This window comes from Tamandua tetradactyla, chromosome 3 (genome assembly GCF_023851605.1).
Source record: "Tamandua tetradactyla isolate mTamTet1 chromosome 3, mTamTet1.pri, whole genome shotgun sequence".
In the NCBI taxonomy this organism is placed as follows: domain Eukaryota; kingdom Metazoa; phylum Chordata; class Mammalia; order Pilosa; family Myrmecophagidae; genus Tamandua; species Tamandua tetradactyla.
In genome coordinates this window covers 173,919,374-173,941,681 of record NC_135329.1, presented here as the reverse complement: position 1 = coordinate 173,941,681, position 22,308 = coordinate 173,919,374, and positions in this window count along the sequence as shown.

Sequence of the window (22,308 nt, the reverse complement as noted above, 5' to 3'; positions counted from 1 at the left end):
GTGTTCCATGACCAGGAAACAAAGCTGTCAATAGAAATAGACCACAAGGTGACAGAAATGATGATAGTAGTCACAGACAAGAACATTAAAACAGCTATGCTAACAATGCATACAGTGGGTAGAGAAATGGATGATATAAAAAAAATGAACGAAGTGGAACATCTAGAGATGAAAATCACAATAGCTGAAATGAAAACCTCGCTGGATGGAATTAACAGCTTATTAGACACTACAGAAGAAAAGATTAGAAAACTTGAATAGATAGCCAAATAAAACCCAGAAAAAAGATGGAAGAAAAATGAATAGAATCTCAATGATCTGTGGAACAATATCAAACAGTTTAACATACGTGTAATTGGAGTGCTAGAAGGAGAGTAAAGGGGAGTAAAATAGTTGAAGAAATAATAAACAATCTTTTCCAAATTAGATGAAAATCATAAATCCAGAGATCCAAGATACTCAAAAATTCCCAAGCAAGACAAATACAAAGAAAAACATGTCAAGACACATCATAATCAAACCTCTAAAAACCAAAGCTAAAGAGAATATTTTAAAACATGGATAAAAAAAGCACTGGGTAGGCATTGGATATAGAGGGTAAAAAAGATATTATTGCAGATTTCTTATCAAAAGCTATACAAGTCAAAAAGATACTTTAAAGTGCTGAAAGAAACTACCAACTGAGAATTCTATATCTTTTTTGGAAATGTTTCTTCAAAATTAAGGAGAAAGAAAGAGTTTTCAGTCAAACATAAACTGTACTACAAAAGATGTAAAAGGAAGTTTTTCAAGTGGAAGGAAAATCATGCCAAATGGAATATATATATATAATATATATATATTCCATATATATATAATATATATATATATTCCATATATATATGGAAAAAAAGAGAGAAGACCCAAATTATCAATAATAGAAATTAAAGAAGGAACATCACTACAGATTTTACAGACCGAAAAGCTAGTAACTTTGTGCCAAAAGATCTAACAATTTAAATAAAATAGACAAACTCCTCAAAAAACACAAATTACTGAAAGTCAAGTAAGAACAGAAAATATGAATATGCCTATATCTATTAGAGAAATTCAACTTATAATTAAAAATCTTGCAGCAATGAAATTGTCCAACTCAATTGGCTTTACTGTTGAGTTTTATCAAACATTCAAGGAAGAAATACCACTACTATACAAATGCTTTCAGAAAATTGCAGGGAGAGGAGTACATTCCAATTTATTTCATAAGGCCAGCATTACTATGATATCAAAACCAGAGAATTTAATAACAAAAAGAGGAAATTACTGACCAGTATCCCACATGCATAGGTGCACACATCTTTTTCAAAATCAGCAAATCAAAACCAGCCTTCTATAGAAGGGCAATATTCCATTATCAAGGGCCCTTTATCTCTAGAATGTGAAGTTGGTTTATTATTCAAAATTTAATTGATTTAATTCACTTTCTCGCCAGCATAAAGAGGGAAAGACCATATTACTAGCTCATTACATGCAGTAAAATCATTTGACAAAATTCAACACCCATTCCTAATGAAGATGCTTAGAAAATTAACAACAGAAGGTGTAGTGAGCCCTCATAGCTCCCTTCAAGAAAACCTCCTGCAAGGAGGTTCTGCCAATCTCCATTTTCCACAGGTTTGGCTCCATAGCAGCATTCACACAGATGTCTTCTTTCCTAACCTTACCTAAGTAAGGTTACTAGAAACTAAACTGTTTCAATACAAAGTGGATTTTTCTTTTAATGGATAATCTTTGGGGAGTCCCCATTGATCTAGCTGGGATTTTCTCAGAACTGTAGGACAGTCTGAAGCTCTTCATATATAATCTTTATTTCTTTCTTTCCATTCTCCTTTCATAGCTGTCAAACCTACATAATGGTGTGAAGGTTTTCTCCCACCTTCTTCTGCTTCCTTATACTTCACAGGTGTTTTATACTGTTGTACTTTGCAGGTGTTTACTCCAGTAAATCCCTGATTATTGAAACCATCTTGGCATCCACGTGTCTGAGGACCTGCACTGACACAGGTGTTACCCAGGATGGTACCAGGCAGTCAGAAGGGGCTTGGGACTGCCTCTCTTATTGCACAATTGCAAGGAGGACCCCATCCTGAGTGGAATGTGGGGCATGGATAGTCCCTGACCCAAGGTAGTAACCTAAATTCTGAAGACTTTATTGGTGGAGGGTAATGCTTTTGATATTGTATTAAATCAAGAATTTTAAGATATGGGGAGCATTGGTTCAAGGGGAGCAGATTTAGCTGTTTATCACTAAGGTATAAGGACTCACTGCTGAGAGATAATGAGAAATCGATGGTGGCTATCAAACTGTTGAAAGCTAAGTGCTAGAGCTAGGCGGCTGCTCTAAGTGTTAGAACTTAGAAAGAAGTCCTTATCTCCTGTAGGAGAAAAATGGATAGAGCAGAGTTTCAGACTCAAGAGTTGATAGTTGGAGGTAAAATGCCCTAGAGACATTTCAAAGCTCTAGCAAAATCATGCCTGGTGTTCTAAGATTGGGGCCTTGCTTGAGAAAACCAGGGGCACTGAAATATGGGATGGGGACATCTTGGTGGATGGCCCTAAAGATTCTGGTTCCACAGACCCTGCTGAATCTTCAAAGATGGTTGCAGAGGTGGCCCAACCATCCCCATTAGGAGCTGACAGTCCTCCCATGTGGGAAGACACTGCAAAAGACTCTCCTTTACAGTTGCCTTATCTTATCTTATTTCCTAGGCCAATATCTAAGAATAGCCGCATACTCTGCTGGGGATGTTATTTGGTCTGATAAGGGAATGCAATGGTTAATTTCATGTATCAATTTGGCTAGGTTATAGTGACCAGTTGTTTAGTCAAGCAAACACTGGCCTGATTGTTACTTTGAACGTATTTCATAGATGTATTTACATCTGTAATCACTTGATTGCATCTACTTCTATTGCATCTATAATCAACAAAGAAGATTGTCTTTAGCAGCAATGTGGGGAGTCTCCTCATCCAGTTGGTTGGAAGTCTTAAAAGGACTGAACTGAGGATTTCAGAAATCAGAAAAAAAGAATTTGTCTCAATTTCAATCAGCCAGCTTCCCTGGGAAATATGGACTTCCTGGATTTCAGAATCCCCTTTATCGGAATTTCCACCTTGGAGCCTGATCTGTTGAATTTGGAATTGCATAAGCTAATTCCTGATAATAAATCTTCTTTATTTATAAATATATATATAGGATATATATATATATATCCTATCAGTTTCTACCAGTTTTCTGTTTCTCTGGAGTTCCCTGATTTATATGAGGATATAGGGAGAAAGATTGCATTCTGAAGGAGCTATAAGAATTAGAATTGTAATAATTAGGATAAGGGAGAATACTCCTGGGATTTGATTTTGAGGGTACTTGGTCAAGGAGCTGGAACATAAGAATGGATATGGAAGAATGGTCACTTTCTCAGGTCACATAAATTCACACCCTGGTGGGGCACTAAGGAATGAGTCAAACTCACTTTTAGAGCTACCAGTATGGCTCTTAGAGGCCTGAAGAATGTGATGGGCCATGTTGAGTGAAGTGGAGATACTTACATTGTACTGGTATTTGTGTAGGAAAGAATAAAAATGCTGATGGAATTGGGCATGCTGGAAACCAGAAGATCCACCAGAGTGTTATATTCCATGGGAGAGCTCATAGGACATGCTTTTCACCAAGGTCATTAGGAATGAGTCCATGAGAGCGGCAGCAGCATCACCAAGATGTTCAGTGGTGGCTCTTCTCTATGGGCCAGAATTATGGTAGAAGAGGAAGTAACAACTAGGCTTGTAAATAGCCATGGAAGTCAAATGGCTCCAAATTAATAGAGACAAGGTGACAGCACTTAATCACCAGAAACTAGCGTACCAAAATTGCCATATAAATCAACAAGTTTTGATGGGTACTCAAGGGAATTTGACCCAAGGGAAGTTCTGGTGATTGTGTTTCTAGGGACAAAATAGACTAAGAGGGTGCTTTTTATCTAAAGAAGACAAGAATGATGAGCAGGAGGCTGATCGCAGTTGCTTTAATAAAAATTCCTGATCCCTTACTCAGTTCCTGGACCTGATCCAATTTTCAGTTCTAAACCCATTGTCTAAAAGAATACCCCGGTCCCCAGGAGAGAGAACCCTGTAAACATTAGGGGAAGTATTTACTATAATGATTTACTTAGTCATTTCTCAATGGAACCAAGAGTCATTTACTTGGGTGACTCTATATTGGAAAAATGAGAAGACCCAGACATTTTAAGGACTATTGAATACATGGTTTGAGTTGACATAGATACCCAGATTACAGCATCATAGCCACTCTGTTAGAATATGAGTTTATAAGAGCCAGTTAATAAATGAAGTCCTATATAAAGTCCAGCTTAAAAGTTGGGCACACAAGGCCCATGCACCCATACAGTGGTCATTTCCTTATTTCCAATTGCATTATTGGGGTGGACATACTTTGCAGTTAGAATAATCGCCATACTGTGTGTAGTCCTTGCCTTGTGGGGTAAGAGCTATCTAGTGAGAAAGCTAAGTGCAAGCCTCTGAAGTAGCACCCTCCCTAGCACCCCTCAACATACACGCTGGCCAAAGAAATATATCAGAACAATATTACAGCTTGGAAGTGGTGGTAGTGTATATTAGTGCTACATTTAAAGTTCTAAAGAATTCAGGGGTGGTGATTCCTGTTACTTTTCAAGTCTTGGTATCCTTCTTAGAGATTCAGAAAGCCCCAAGTATGTGGCATATAGTCATTAACTTAGAAAATGCATTCTTTTCCATGCTGATCAAAAAAGAAGATCAGAAACTGTTTTCATTCATATGGAACAGAAAATATTAATTTATTATTTGCCCCAGGTCTTTTATTTCTTCCATCCCCTGTTATAATATAGAAATCTGGGCATATGGACATCCTGCAAAACATCACATTTGTCCATTACATCAGTGATATAATGCCATTAGGGAAAGATGAGCAAGAGGTGGCTAGTATGCTGGAGGATTTGGTAAGACACATACTTAAGAGGATGGTCACTAGGAGATGAGCCTTATAAAGGTTCTGGCACCAGTGAAGTACTTAGCAATCTAGCATAGGCATATTGCTCAGAGTTATGTTAGACTATCTCCTCCAAATTAAATGGATGCGACATCTTGTATCCCATCTCTTTTAAGTTTGCTAATGCTGCTAGAATGCAATATACCAGAAACCAGCTGGCTTTTATAAAGGAGATTTATTAAGTTACAAGTTTACAGTTCTAAGGCCATAAAAATGTCCAAACTAAGGCATCCGGAGAAAAACACCTTGACTCAAGAAAGGCCAGTGGTGTCTGGAAAACCTCTTCAACTGGGGAGGCATGTGGCTGGTGTCTGATGGTCCTTTGGCTTCTGGTTTCAAACAGTTTCCCCAGGGGCATTTTCCGTCTGCATCTCCAAACGTCTCTGTCTGTGTCAGCTCTGAGATTTCCCCAAAATGGTTCCCTCTTAAAGGACTCCAGTAAGTGGATTAAGACCCACACTGAATGGGCAGAGATACATCTCCATGGAAACCACAATTGAGTGGGTCACATTTCCATGGAAACAACCTAATCAAAAAGTCTCACCCTGAACAACAAGTCTGGATCCATAAGACTTGATTAACAAAAAGAACATGGCTTTTCTGGGGGTGCATAACAGTTTCAAACCAGCACACCATCCTACCAAGAAAGAAGCAGTTTGCTGGTAGACCTCTTTAGGTTTTTGGAGGCAATATATTTTATACCAGGGAATACTGTTCCACCATCACGTACCAGATGACAAGGAAGGCTGTCAGATTTGAGTAGGGTCCAGAGCAAGAAAGCATTCTACAGCAGGCTGGGACTACAGTGGAAGCAGTCCTGCAACTTATGCACTATAATCAAGTAAACCCTCTGGTGTCAGAGGCATCAATAATGGGGAAAGATGCCATGTAGAGTTTATGGCAAGCCTCAAGAAGTGAATCACAATGCAAGCTCCTGGAGTTCTGGAGCAAGGTCATGCAGTCTGTAATTATTACATGATGTTTGAGAACAGTTTCTGGAATGTTACAAGGCCTTGGTAGAGATACACACTGGTTCATGAGGCACCATGTGCCATTCTCATCTGGGTTCTACTGAACCCACCAAGTAATAAAGTCTGACTTACCCAGCAGTAGTTCATCAAATGATGGAAATGCTACATCTGGGATCAAGCCCAAACAGGACCAAGGGTATGAGCGGTTAGACCAGATCCCCATATCACCCACCATGGTTGAACTAGCACCTCTCCTCCAGTTCACAACTATGGTCATATAAGGGTATAGGGGTTCCTCATATAATCAGTTGAAAGAGGGAAAAGCCTTGGCTTGGTTTATAGGTGTTCTGGCTTGGTATATGGGTACAAGCCAAAAATAGTGGCAGTTGCCTTATAGCCACATTCAAGGGTGGTCTTGAAGGTCAGCAGAGAGGGATAATTTTCCCAAAAGGCAGAGCTATGAGTAGTACACCTGGCTGTCCAGTTTGTGGAAGAAGATATGGCCCAAGGTGAGAATATATTTACATTTCTGGACAGTAGCCAATAACTTAGTCATCTAGTCAGGGCCTGGAATGAAAAGGATTGAAAATAGGAGGCTTAAGATAAATATATATGGATGAATATATGAGAGTGGACTAGAAGTGTGAAGAGCTTTTATCCTATATTACTGAAAGTCTCAGACTTGACCAGTTAACATTAACCAGGTTATATTAGCATCCCCTGAACTTGCACAACTGGATCATGAACAGTGGCCAGGATGGCAGAGATGGAGTCTATGCATGGTCTTAGCAGCATGGAGTTCCACTTCCAAGGCTATGACTACTCCCTCCTCTGAATGTCTAACCCCACTTACCTAATGGGAACTTTGTGCTTCACAGTCCTATGACTCAGGGCTCTTTCAGGACACTGATCCCTAAAGAGGTACACATTTATCAAGGGATACAACAAAGGTCACATTGCACTACAACTTACAGTTGCTCCCCAGAGCCTTCTAGACTCTTTGTGTCCATGGAATAGCAACAAGAAGAGGACTCACTATCTTGATAGGATAATTGACCCTAATCAGCAGGAAGAAGTTAGGGTTGCTTTTATACAGTGAGTCAAGGAGAAAAACATATGGAACCTGTTTCAGTTTGCTAATGCTGCTGGAACACATTATACCAGAAATAGATTGGCTTTTTCAAAGGGGATTTATTAAGCTACAAATTTACAGTTCTAAGGCCATGAAAATGTCCAAATTAAGGCATCAACAAGAAAATACCTTCACTCAAGAAAGGCCGATTACATTCAGGATTTCTCTGTCAGCTGAGAAGGCATGTGGCTGATATCACCTGGTGCTTTGCTCCTGGACTGCATTGCTTTCAGCTTCTGATTGCAATGACTTTCTATGTCGGCACTCCAAGCATCTCCAAATGTCTGTGTCTAGGAGTCTGTATTGACTTTTTTAAAAACTCCAGTAAACTAATTAGCATCCACCTTGAATGGGCAGGGTTACATCTTCATCTAATTAAAAAGTGCCACCCACGTTGGGTGGGTCATTTACCTGTGGAAACAATCTAATCAAAAGATTCCACCCAAACTGTAGGTCTGCCCCTACAAAATTGGATTAGGATTAAAAGAACATAACTTTTCTGGTACATGCATTTCCAAACCAGCACATAACCCAAGGGTTTCATTTGGGCATCTCCTGGAATTCTCTCATCCTGTTGTAACTGTGAATAGATAATGTGCAGCAAACCTTGTCTGAGAAGGGTATTATTATCAAGAATTGAGACCCCTTGCATTAGTTTGCTAGTTACTGGAATGCGATATACCAGAACTGGAACAGCTTTTATAAAGGAGAATGTAATAAGTTACAAGTTTACAGTTCTAAGAAAGTGAAAGTGTCCAAACTAAGGCATCCAGGTAAAGATACTTTAATTCCAGGAAAACTGATTGGTCTGCAACACATCAGTTAGTTGGGAAGGTACACTGATCCGTTGCTCCTGGGCTCCATTGCTTTCAGCCTCTGTTCCTGTGGAGGTTCCTCACTTTACTTTTCTATGGCTGGCTTTCATCTCTTGCCTTCCCTTGACTCTCTCTAGGTTCTAGCTTGCTTAAAATCTCATGGCAATGTCTGCTGGGCTCCAAGCATCTACAAATATCTGTCTCTGTTCTCCATGTGTCCACATCTGTGTCAGCTCTGCTATTAAGGTTCTGTTAGCTCTGTGGCTTCTGATGTTTCTGTCACTTCTGAGGTTTCTGAAAAATGTTTCCTCTTTAAAAGGATTCCATAAGCCAATCAAGACCCACCTGGAATGGGTGGAGTCACATTTCCATCTAATCAAAATTAATACCCACAATTGGGCATGTCACATCTCCACAGAGATAATCTAGTCAAAAGATTAGGTCGAATGAGGATTAAGAGAAATGGTTGCTCCCACAAGATTAGATCAGGATTATCCTGCCTTTTCAAACCAGCACACCCCTCAAAAATGAACACTTGGTCACACTACCTAGTTGGCCAGCAAGACTTCTGCTCTTCTTTCACAGGTGTCAGCTTGCATCATGATCTGGAGGCTCTCCTGACAACTCTGCTCCCTCTGTCTGTGGCCTTCATAGTCGTTTTCCCCGGTAAAACTCTTGTACATCTAATCTCAACTTGACATCTGCTTCTTAGAGGAACCAAACCTATAGAAGGGAAATTCCCCTATTTGATAAATGGCATCTACACATAGCCTACACCTTTCCCTTTAAAATAGGGAACAAGGTAAATACATCCACTCTCAAGACTCCAACTCACCATTGTATTGGAGGTCCTTGTGAGAGCAATAAGACAAGAAAAATACATAAAAGGCATACAAACAGAATATGACAAAATAAACTGCTTTTGCTCATGCATGACATGATTGTCTATGTAGAAAATCTCAAAGGATCTATAAAAAGCTTACTAGACCTAATAAGTGAAAGTAGCAAAGTAGCAGGATGTAAGGTCAATATTTAAAAATACAGTTCTAAATACTCAACTAAGCAATTGGAAATTAAAATGAAAAGAACAGTACAATTTGCAACAGCATCAAAAACCATGAAATTCTTAGGGATATATTTAGAATTCACTTGAGTCTTAACATGACTAGATTCTTGATTCTCACCCCCTCCCTCAGTACTTTCCATCTTTAGTACCTATTACCCACATTCTCCCAGCTGACCACACCAAAGCTCTTGGATGTATTCTTGATTTTCCCCTCCCCATTTCATATCCACCAACAAGTCTGATGATAACTTTACAATTTATCTTCAATCCTACTATTTTTACCACCTTCACTAGAGCAGTCTGCCACCACCTCCCTTTCAGGATCCCTTCAACTGGCCTCTGGGCTTTTATTTGTTGTTTTAGTGGTTGTGGCCTCACAGGTAGACATTTTTCTGAGTGGTGTTTCCTATCAGAGCAGTCCTGACACCTGAATGAAATGTCAGTTCTCTGGTTTGGGATAGAGAGTCTTTCATCAGCAGAATTGTTTCAATCCTTACTTTATAGTAGCTTTGCCTGAATGAAGATTGCTTGCATCTCTGCATTTCTGGGGAAGACTAACAATTTGGGGTAGATTGTAAGATTTCAAGAGTTCCTTCTTCTGTCAGTGTAGCAAAGTATGGTTTCTTTATTGGTTGGCCGTGTGCTCATGCATGTGTATGTTTGCGCATGTGGTAGAGGTATCGATGGGAGAAGGGGGTGTGCATTCTGATTTTTAAATTAAATATTCTTTTATCTTTTTCTCCTTCACTGTGCAGTTTTTAAAAGGCATTTCTCCTTCCCATTTACCCTCTTTCTGGAAGAGTTGCCTTTCCAAGATGCCACCTTGAGTTCTGCACATATTTTAAGTTTCTTCCTTTAGTCTGCTCTGATCTAGTGGGACTCTTTTTCAGCATGTGGGTTGACTTTCTTTCTGTGATTTTAGATTGATATTAGGGCTGTCGAGTCCTTCTCTCTTCCCCACGGTCTGCCCCAGACTGCTGTTGCTCTCCACAAAGGCGCAGGGCAGCCGGACATGGAGGGCCCCTTGCTGGGATTTGATGTTTTTGTTTTTGTTTTTGTTTTTGTTTTAACTTATGGCAATTTGAAGCTTGACCATCTCTGTCTTTTATTCATACCAAGGATGTGTTTCACTGTTCTTTATAGTGTCTCAGAAGATTAGTTAGGAGACTTGGCATGCACACTGTGTATACCAGGCAGAAGTAATTTTCTGCTAGAAGCAGGATTCGGTTAACCTAACACAGGAGTTTAGAAAAACAGAGACCATTAAAATCCGGGCCTGATTCAGGACCATTTCAGAATTCACACTGGGGCACTGCTGGGTAAGGAGAAGGGTAAATGCTTCTCTATGCTTTTCCCATTATTAAAAAGCTAGGGGGTAACTCTACCATTTCTGTTCAACTTGTATGTGTTAGAAACTTTATATTATAGAAAGATTTAGATATATAGAAAAATAATGAGAATGACTTACTGAACTGTGTATTCAAGAGGAATTTTTAAAAGAGATCATGACACTGACTTGCTCGAGTCCTCTAATTCAGTGCTGTTCAACAGAAAGATGTGAGCCACATATGTCGTTCGAAGTTTCCTGGTAGCCATATTGAAAAAGGGAAAATAAACTAGATGAAATTAATTTTAATAGTATATTACCCAAATATACTATTTGGACATACCCGAAATATCATTTCAACATGTGTTTTGGTTTGCTAAAGCTGCTGGTTACCAGAAATGCATTGGCTTTTATTAAGTCACAAATTACAATTCTAAAGCTGTAAAAATGTCTAAATTAAGGCACCAACAAGAGGATACCTTCTCGAAGGAAAAGCCGATGGTGATATCTGCTGTCCTTTTCTCCTAGCTTCTGGTTTCAAACAGCACTCTCAGCTTCTGGCATGTCCTGGGGCATTTTTCTTCTGTATCTCCAAATGCCTATGTCCGACCTTTCTCCAAAAATTTCCCTCTTAAAAGACTCCAGTAAGCTGATTAAGACCCACCTTAAATGGGCAGGGTCAAATTGCCATGGAAACAACCTAATTAAAAAGTCCCACCCAATAATAGGTCTGCACCCACAAGATTGGATTAAAAGAATATTGCCTTATGATTAGGCAATTCTGTTACTGGGAATATATTCAAAAGAACTGAAAGTAGGGACTTGAATAGACATTTTCACCCTGATGTTTATGGCGACATTATTCATGTCACCCAATGGATGGAGGTGGCTGAAGGGCACATTGACTGAGAAGCAGAAGGGCAAACTGTGGTGTATACATATGATGGAATATTGTGTGGCTATAGAAAGGAATAAAGTCAAGAGGCATGCAACAAGGTGAATGAAACATGAGGACATTATGTTGAGCAAAATAAGCCATAAACAAAAGAACAAATATTGTATGGTCTCTTTTATAAATACTTATAAGAAAATTGGGGCTTAGATTGTAAGCTCTTACAGCCTTCACATTTATTCCTGAGCTTTAAGTATTCTTTCTAAATTCTGAGATGCTGTGCTATATTTGTATAACCTGGTATTTTTCTGGAACTTCAGTGGGTACCTATGCGATACCTAAGACTTAGCGCTAGAATTCTGCAGCTCTGAAAGTCAGTATTCCTACATAGAGCAACTGTTAAAGAAGCCAAAAAAAGAAATCAGGCTTCAATTAGAGATATGAAGAAAGGTGATCTGGTTGGGACTAGAGCAAGTCAGAAGACAGGGTAAAGTATGATGTTGTCTGTAGTTTAGAATTTCACCTACTATATGAAACCAAAGGAAGAGAGGTTTATTTTGTCCAAAATCTGAATTTTCTGTAGCACATAATCTAGTTTAGCCTGTCTGGCCAGTTCAATCAAACAACTTAAACACATGGAGCCTAGAATTGGGACAAGCCTTGCAATTCTGTAGCCTAATGTAATACCTGGATACATTCCAGAGTATGTTGGGTAGATAATTAAAAAGTTTTAGCAAAGTCCCTTGAGGGACTGGAGAAAAAATATGGAACTATTCAACTTTCCCACCTGGGAAATCCCTGATAGTCTTTCAAACATTAGGGACTTCCAAGTTAATAGGCCACACCCTGATTGCTCTTGAGACTTGCTCTTATGAAACTTGTGTCTGTAACAGAAAAGCTAAGCCTACCTATGATAATACCTGAGTTGCTTCCAGAGAACCTCTTGTTGCTCAGATGTGGTCTTTCTCTCTCTAAGCCCAACTCTAAGTAAAAGTCTTCACCACACCTCTCCCCCTGACGTGGGACATGACATCCAGGGATGTAAATCTCCCTGGCAATGTGGGGCATGACTCTCAGGGATGAGCCTGGCCCTGGCACTGTGGGATCAACAATGCCTGCCTGACCAAAAGAGGGAAAAGAAATGTAACAAAATAAGGTATTAGTGGCTAAGAGAGTTCAAATAGAGTTGAGAGGCTATTCTGAAGGTTGCTCTTATCCAAGTGTCAACTAAATATTGTTAATTGTCATAGTATGCCAAGCCCCAACCAACAATATTCCTATAAACCCTAAAGAATGCCTAAGGCTCTATCTGAAACACAATAAAAATTTCACTCACTAAATTTATTTCTCAGAAACCTATAATCTACAGATGGTTCCTAGGCCAGATACACCCTGAAACCCAGAGTTACCAGACTCACCAAGAGCATCAGTCAGTTGCATCCACCTACCCCATAATGTCAACATCTCTTTTCAACATGAAGAAGTTATAATGACCATGGGCCAAATATCCCTAAAGAGTGGGAAAAAGATCAAAGGAGAAGGAGGGCTTGTGTTGGAGAAGATAAGATTTAACAAATGAGTATAACTACTGAATCATTATACTGATATTTCTTTTTAGTTTCTAGTGTCTTAGAGCAGCTAGAAGGAAAAATCTGAAAAGGTGAAACTGTAGCCCATACCAAATTTTGAAATTTGTTCTAAAACTATTTGTTAAAATGTACTTTGAAATTTATTGTTTTTTTGTGTGTGTATATATGTTATATTTCACAATGAAATATTAAAAACAAAACAAAACAAAAGAACATGGATTTTCTGGGGTATATAATCATTTCAAACCAGCACAACATGTAATCAGTATACAAAATTATTGAAGTTTTTATATTTCTTTTTTCATACTGTCATCCAAATCTTGCTTGTATTTTACAGTTATAGTACATCAATTAGGATTAGCTATTCTCTAAGTGCTTAATAGCAACATGGCTGGTGGCTACCATATTGAGCAAAATAGCTATAATACGTTCCTCTTATTCTCAGAATAAAGTTCAAAGCCCTTCCCAAGGCCTTTAAGGCCCTATTTAATTTCTATGTAGCTTTCAATCATCCTACTTTCGTCACTTTGATTTCTAGCTTTTTCCTACCACAGGGCCTTTGCCTCTGCTATTCCTTCTATGAAGGATGAGTTTCAATAACTCCCACCCTCACTTCATTTTGCCTTCTCCTTAAATATCTCCACTTTAGATGCAAATATTTGAAAAAATGACCATGGTGATGAATACATAACTATGCAATGATATTGTTAGCCATTGATTGCACACCATGATTGGAATGTATATGTGTGAAGATTTCTCAATAAAAAAATATATATTTTTTAAATCTCCACCTTAGATAGCTCTTCCCTGGAAACCTTCTATTCTCTGTTTTATTTTTCCTTATAGTATTTATTACTACTTGCCATTACATTGCATACTTATTTATGTATTTGTTTGTTGTAAACTCTATGAGGGCACCGACTTTGTCTGTCATTTATCACAATATCCCTGGAACCAAGAATAGTAGACACTTAGAAGGAGCTTGATAAATATTTGTAGAATCTAAAAATGAGCCATAGTTTTAGATTAGGGTTGTATTGACCTGCTAGTATCAACTTTACCAAAATTAATCATTTACCAATTTATAACAAAAATTGAGATAAACAGTTGGGAAAAGACTTATTTGCTTATGCTGAGGGTTCCCATTCTGTTGTTTTTTAATTTTTTGTGGGGTGATTTAGAATAAAATTGAAATATTCCTATAAAGGTAGCAGGAATTGTATAGGGAGGAGAGGACCTGCCACTCTCCCATTCTTCATCAGTGTTACCATGTCATGGCTCAAACTCTGATTTGAGAGTACATTGGAATACTTTTATATACCAAAGATTGTAATGAGATATTTTGCGTTCCTTTTTAAATATGAAGTCATCAAATGTTTGTGTGTATTTTACACTTTAGCGTATCGCAGTTTGGTAGTCATGGGCACTGGCACTAAACACCTACTCACTCTGGCCTGCTTTTCCCTCCCTCTGTGGTCAGGCCCATCTATAAAGCCCCAGGGTTAGCAAATCAATAGGTACTAAAAGACCATTCAAAATTCTCTACAGAGCCTAAATCACCACTTCATCCGTAAGTCAAGCTGATTAGTATACTTAAAAGTTGGTCCCAAAGAAATCTGCACAGTGGTTCACAACCACACAAAAATGTACCTGGTAATTCTTTGTTTCAATTTAGCTACACAACAAGAGTTTACATTTGTCATGCTGGCACATGGCTAAAATTATACGTCTTTTAAATTCCTTTTCCTATTCACATCCCTCTATGATTAGCAGAATAAGTTACCCCATTTTATAGATGAGGAGACTGACAGTACAGTAAGGTATGGTACTTGCTTAAGGTCATATGGTTGATAAATAGGGAAGGCAGGTCAGGTCTTGTATGTCTCCTTCAAACCAGTTTTACTATGTTTCTATTACTTTTTATTATCTGTGCAAACATTTAAAAAATTAGTATAGGTTTCCTAAAATGAAGACCACAGATTTTCTCACAACTTTCTCAAGGGTATGAGATTTATTACTTAAAGCACTTACCATGGTATAAGAGGCTCAAACAGTATGAAAAGCATTAGCTATGGAGTAAAAGTATAGACTGTAGCTTCACTAAGCCATTTCCAGACAGTTTGATACTAAAACCTCTACAAACTTGCTGTGGTCCTGTTTGTCTGTTTGTTTTGCTTTTGAATCATAAGAATACATAAATTGGCAAGTACTAATTCGAATGGCACAGTGCTTTCTAAAAGAAATCATAATTTTTTGGCAGATTAATGGACATGGGCTCAAGTTACTAATCTTCTTTTGGAGGGGTAGAATGAAGGCTACTTTATTTTTACACTTGAAGTTAACAGCATCTTATCTGGTATCTATAACAAGAAACAGCATCATACTGTCTCCCTGTCTCCAATACACTGACCTCCTATCAAAGAAAGCATTCTACCGTGGGTCCTTAAACAAATGAATCTACACCAAACAAAGGCTCGGTTCCTACCATAAAAATGAAAACCTTCGGCTACTGAGGGTGATTTCTATTAGTCAACAGCTGCCATCTTGTTTATAAGGAAAACTCAGCCATTTTCTTTACTGCGTATAACACAAGCTGTGCAGAGCTGTTTGTTTGGCTTCTCACAAAGACAATACAAAAATAAATTAGACCTCAATTTGGTTTAGGTAAGCAATCTTAGGAACCACAGCTGTATTACTAACTGATCCATAATTGCTCTGCATTTATGAGGTACATCGTTTATTCTCTTGCTTGCCACACAATAGGCCATGCAAGTTAAAGAGCTCCAAGTTTCAAGGACTGGAGTTTTTGGGTGCCTGCCAGGACAGATCTGTTTAGCAAACAGGCTGGAGGGTGCTTATTAGTAGGTTGTGGCTTGCAGACCATGAAGCCCTGGGGGCCAGATGCACTGATCAAATGGTGGATCTATATACCAGCGAGGCCATTGGATGAAAAGGAGAATGGCACCACATTACTAAATATGCTTCTCATGGGCCTTAATTATGCCACCGTAAATGACTTCCTTTGTAACTCTTTCTGTTGGTCCAGAAGATGGCTATTAAGATTAACATAGGAACTATTTCTCAAATTAAAATGTAGACAATTCTGATGAGTTGCAGCTATATTATTCATATTACAAGAACAGCACTGGTTAGATTGGGAAAGCGAAGAGTCATATTTCTAGTGGAACAAAACATATCTTATTTTCTCCAGTTGCATTTCTTTTAAAAAAAATTACTAGACTTCACCGCCCTCTGCTTAGATTTTTGTTTCTGTTGAGTGACTCGAGGTGGCTTGAGGCTTTAAAATTAATGCCTGGTAGAGTATCATTGAGGCCTTAAAAGAATGAGACCAGTCTGACCTATGGTACATTAAAAAAAAGAAAATCTGGGTCATTTAATCTTTTGTCTTCCTTGGTGTCATTTCTTTTCTGCTAGTTTGCTCTACATTTTAAGGTAATAGCATTGAATGCACCTAATGAGTGTTGTGTATTTTAATATAAATTATTTCAAGAACAAAGGTGCATGAGTCGGGAAATTTTAGAGTCATCCCAGCATGTCATTTCAGTGAATCCTAGAAGTAAAACCTTTTATCCCTTGTTCTGCTATTGACTGCTTAGTCATTTTCTCTTTTAAAGTTAGAAGGTAATAGTGATGATGTGTGAAAGTATAGTATAAAGTAGTTTTGTTAAAGCTCATGATATTTCAACCCCAAATTTGAAAAGTCTGGTCAAGGGACTGTTCTAGTTTGCTAGCTGCCGGAATGTGATATAGCAGAAATGGAATGACTTTTAAAAAGAGGAATTTAATAAGTTGCAAGTTTACAGTTCTAAGGCTATGAAAATGTCCCAATTAAAGCAAGTCTATAATAATGTCCAAATTAATGCACCAACAAAAAGTTACCTTCACTCAAGAAAGACTGATGAAGTTCAGGGTTCTCTCAACTGGAAAAGCATTGGTAAACATGGCAACGTCTGCAACTTTCTCTCCAGACTTCTGGTTCATGAAGCTCCTGCAGGAGGGGTTTCTTCCTTCATCTCCAAGGGTCTCTGGCTGTATGGGCTCTTGTGGGCCTCGTGTCTCTGAAAGGGACTCTTTCCAAAATGTTTCCTCTTTTAAAGGATTCCAGTAAACTGATCAAGACCCACCTGGAATGAGTGAAGTCACAACTCCATGGAAGCCATCTAATCGAAAGTTTCCACCCGTAATTGGGTGGGTCACATCTCCATGGGAGCAATCAAAATGCTACCAACTAGCAATATTGAATGAGAAGTAAAGGACACGACTTTTCTGGGGTCCACAGCAGATTTAAACCGGCACAGGGACTAAACTAAAACAATTTTTAGTTCAGGTTTTATGGTATTCTTGGACCTTATTTACCATTTGTAATAGTAGCATGGCTAAAGTTAATTTTAGTTATTTAGGAGGAAAGTATTTGCATAGAAAAATATAATCCAAAAATTAGTAGCTATTATGTTAACTGTAATTATTTAGCATTGATAAAGTTGTCCATGCCTACCTCTCACCAAAACATTTAACCAAAAATGAACTCACTGGAAAAAATTCCACATTTTGCTGCTTTTACTTAGACCTCAAAACCATTTTACTCCTAGCAACGAAGGTGTTCTTTATTTTTATTTCTTGAGTTTTGACCTGTATTTTGGTATATCGGTCATTTTAACATTTCAATAAGCTTATTTGATGGAAATGAATATTTTGAAAGGTGCTTAAACTTGCACAGTTTAGTCATGCAAATTTCATTGGGCATGAAAGTTGAGAACCTAGAGTAAATTAATGTAGACAGGGTGGACTGTGAACCTGAAGCATAATTACCAAAATTGTGTAGGAAGCAGAAATCTCTCCTTTAGATCTTGGTCATTTATTTCAACCCAGCACATATTTTTTGAATCTCTGCAACGTTCCTGCATTGGCGCTGGATTCAAATGAGACAAAGACCTGGTCCCTGGTCTCTCAGAGCTCACAGTGTCATAGGGAAGACATAAATATCAGTGTGGTTGCAGTGGAATGGGGCACTTGCAAACATGGAGATACTTGAAAGTAGACTCCAGGAGGAGTGACTGCCTCAGGGAACAGAGGCAGGGGAGGACAGGAAGAGCTCAGGGGTGAACAATTTTGGAAAGAGCCACAGAGCCTGCACAGCCAGAGATCTTTGGAGATGAAGGAGGAAAATGCTCTTGGGGGAGCTTCATGAAACAAAAAGCCAAAAGAGAAAGCTAGCTGACTTCGCCATATGCCTTTCTAGCTAAGAGAGAAACACTGAACGTCATCAGCCTTCTTGAACCAGGGTATCTTTACCTGGATGCCTTAGATTGGACATCTGTATAGACTTTCTTTAACTGGGACATTTTCACAGCCTTGGAATTGTACAGTTACAACTTAATAAATTATCCCCTTTAAAAGCCACTCGTTTCTGGCATATCGCATTCTGGCAGCTAACAAACTAGAACAGTGTTTATAATGTATGTGTATGTACCTATCCACATATATATGTGCGTTTTAAAATGATTTCATATTGTACATGCTCTTTAATAACTTGCTTTTTCACTCTACGGCTTATTTTGAAAATTTTTAAATCAATTTTCTTCTACAAAATGATTTCTTAATTGCTACATGGGTTTCATCATATATAAGAATTCCAACTAAGAATGAATTATTGGACATATATATTACCATGTGTTTTGCTAACATAAATAATGCTATGTAAACATCATTGCTCATATACATCTTTGTGCTCATATTTGATTGGCTTCTTAACTATATTTCTAGAAGTTTAATTGCTAGTTCAAGGAGTAGGAATGATTACAATGATTCTGATACATATTGCCAAATTATCCTCCAGAAAACATGAAAATTGTGCTTGGACAGTGTGCTGATTTGAAAATATTATGTAACCCAGAAAAGCCATGTTTTAGTCCTGATTCAATCTTGTGGAGGTGGCCGTTTCTTTTAATCCTAATATTAAAATGTAGATTGGAATCTTTTGATTAGGTTATCTCCATGGAGATGCAACACACCCAATTGTGGGTATTAACTTTTGATTAGATGGAGATGTAACTCCACCCATTCCAGGAGGGTCTTGGTTAGATTACTAGTCTTTACAAGGGGAAACATTTTGGAGAAATGACAGAGCCTAGAAAAATGACAGAAGCCTCAGAGCTGACAGAAACTTCACAGCAGAGCTGACACAGATGTGGACACATGGAGAACAGAGACACAGATCTTTGGAGAGCTTGGAGCCCAGGAGACATCGTCATGAAATGTTAAGCCAGAATCTGGAGAAAGCCAAGGGAAACCGAGAAATGAAAGCCAGCCCCGGAGAAGTAAAGTGAGGACCTCCTCTGTTGAAAGCAATGGAGCCCAGGAGCAAGGGACCAGTGTGACTTCCCAGCTGACAGAGGTGCTGCAGATGCATTGGCCTTCCTTGAACTGAGGTATCTTTCCCTGGAAACCTTAGTTTGGACATTTCTACAGGCTTAAAACCGTAAACTTATAACTTATTAAATTCTCCTTTATAAAAGCCATTCCATTTCTGGTATATCGTATTCTGGGGGCTTGCCAACTAACACAGAGAGAGATGAGATAACAGGTCGAGAACCACATTAGGAGGCTCCTGTAGATCAAGTGAGAATGTGAAAAGTGGAAAAGAAAAATGCACCTGGGATGACCCCTACTTCCTGTCTTGGGAAACGGGGTTCCCCTATATATATACCTAAGAGAGAAAGAACATACAGTGGGAATAACTCGATTCCTTCAAAGTCCTTTATTATGGACTCTGTATTGAATTAGGAACGAATATACTCCTTAATTTCTTATTCTTCGTATCACCAACTTTTTAGCTTCTTTTGATCCAAGTGCCTAGACACAAACAATTTAAAAATTCTTTCTAAACTTAACTAAATAAAAATGACCCCATTTTATTCAAGTGAGACCATTTATTGGGTTGTTTCTTTATACAAACTCTTTGTTTGGTATTTAGAGATAGCAGGAAGAAGGGCTACACAAAAATAAACTGTGTATGTGATCATGGGAAGACGTGGGGCAAGAGTTTTATCATAATGGCTCTGAATGATTTAATAACAACCGAGGGCAGAACTGCACTGATGCTGCTTCCAAAAATGCTGGAAGGTCATGTGCCTTTTCTCACATTCCACAGAATTTCAGAGCTAGAAAAGATCTTCCTATTCAACCCTTCCCATTTTATTAGCGAAACATTGTCTTGAATGCATGAAATGGTGTTCTCAGAGCAATAGCGATGGGTAGAACTCAGGTCTTTTGATTTTGCCCTATATCCTTTACCCTGCCCCCAGGCTGCCTCTTCAGTGATTTTAAAGGCAGCAGCACTTTCTTACAGTGAAAAAGGAGTGATGGCTTTTGAGTACTGCACAGGTCTCCTTTAAAACAGAAAGGAATTCTAATTACATATGAGATTTCTTATTTCAGGAAAGGAAGGGTGCTACAATTTCATCATTCATTAAACTGGTGATTTTTGATCGCTGCGTGCAACAGATATTGCTGCATGCTGGGGACATAAAAACATAAAGACAAGATCCCTGCTTTCCAGTACTTATCGCACCAGTGTGTTCACCCAGACAAGGAAACAACCAATTATGATACAGACCAATGGGTGCTATAATATTGGAATTATAGGATGCCATGAAGGCCATAAGAGAATATCTAACCCAGAGTCAGGCATGAGGGAAGGGCTTCCTGGAGAAATTAGCATCTTCGTAGAGACAACTGAGGGTTAGGAAAAAGTGATGCAGAATTGCGGGGTGGGGGTGGGTGGGTGGGGAATGTTCTAGGATGCAGAGCTGTGAAAGAAGAGAGGACAATGCGACACAAGTGGAATTGAAAGTTTTCCAGCCTGGCTGGGCAGGAGGAGTTATGATGACTCCCTGGTTTCTCGTGTGGGCCCCTTGTGGATGGTGGTTCACTTAGGCTGTCTGCAGGCATCAGAGTGAATCCTCATTGTTCAAGAACAGCAATGGGCAGCCACCAGCTGTCTCATTTTGGAAAAAAGCTTCAGAACCAACAGAGCCGACACATGTTTGGAGATGCAGAAAGACAATGTCCCCGGGAAAGCTGTTTGAGATCAAAAGCCAAAGGACCAGCAGATGCCAACCACATGCGTTCCCAGCTGACAGATGGGTTCCGGATCCATTGGCCTTTCTTGAGTTGAGGTATCTTTCTCTGGATGCCTTAGTTTGGACATTTTTACAGTCTTAGAATTGTATACTTGCAAGATAATAAATTCCCCTTTTAAAAGCCATTCCATTTCTGATATATTGCATTCCAGCAGCTTTAACAAACCAAAACATTGGTCTACAAATTAAGGTGCTAATATCTCTGGATTATCAGCATGGGGTTTGGGATGAGATATGCCTGCTTGAAATCATGATTCCATCATTGCCTAATATGTAAACTTGAGAAAGTTATATAAACTCTCTAAACCTTAGTTTTCTCATCTATCAAATGCAAATAAAAATGCCTACATCACACAGAGGGAGGAAATACATAGCACGGTATCATAGCTTGGTCCTCAGGAACAGTAAGTAAATCATTCTCATTATTATGTGCACTTACTGATACTTTAATAACAAGAGTTAATGTAGTTTTCCAGAGTTGGTGCCATTCCTATGTTTCTTATTTAGGGCTCATACCACTGGACAGTGTTCCTGGGCCAGCTCTCGTTAGCAGTTCAGACCCCTCCAGCAATTGCTTTGCACTTCTGTCCCTTCCATTTTCTGGGGGCACAGTCTTTCAGGTCTAGAAACAGCCAGTGGCCACAGAAGAGAGGAAGATAACACCAACTGGGTCACCCATGGACTGACTGTGGCTTTATTCATTGCTTGAACCTAGTTATACTAACTTTGATACAGGGAGAAACAGCATTTAATATGTTCCATAGGTAAAGAAAAGAATAAGAACCTTTATTTCCTTTGCTAACATAGATATACATTTGTATGTTGTAGGTATAAATTCTCGTGTTTAAACCTTTTGCTTTGCATTAAATTCTGCCTTTTATCAAGACATTCTACAGTATTAGTATGACCCTGAGATTCTGCTAGATTTGTAAAATCTTTCTTGGTCAAAATTAAGAACAGTGCCATCTTCTCTAAGGTTTTGTTTTGTCAGGGAGAGTCAACTATAGTAAGTGATTATAAGATAGCATCATTTTTAAGGATAAAAGATTATAATTACATGAAAGTTCTTTAATTTAAAATGGAAAGTTTGTGAAGCTATGGGAAACCAGCATAAATCTCAGCTATAAAATAATGGGTTTCAGATATTAAAAATATCAACTATACAACCCAAAGAAAACCAATTATAACACAGCTCCTTTAATGTCTGAGTCTGAAACCCAGAGATAAATCTACTGACTTATAAGAAATAGGTCATATCCTTAATACTGACT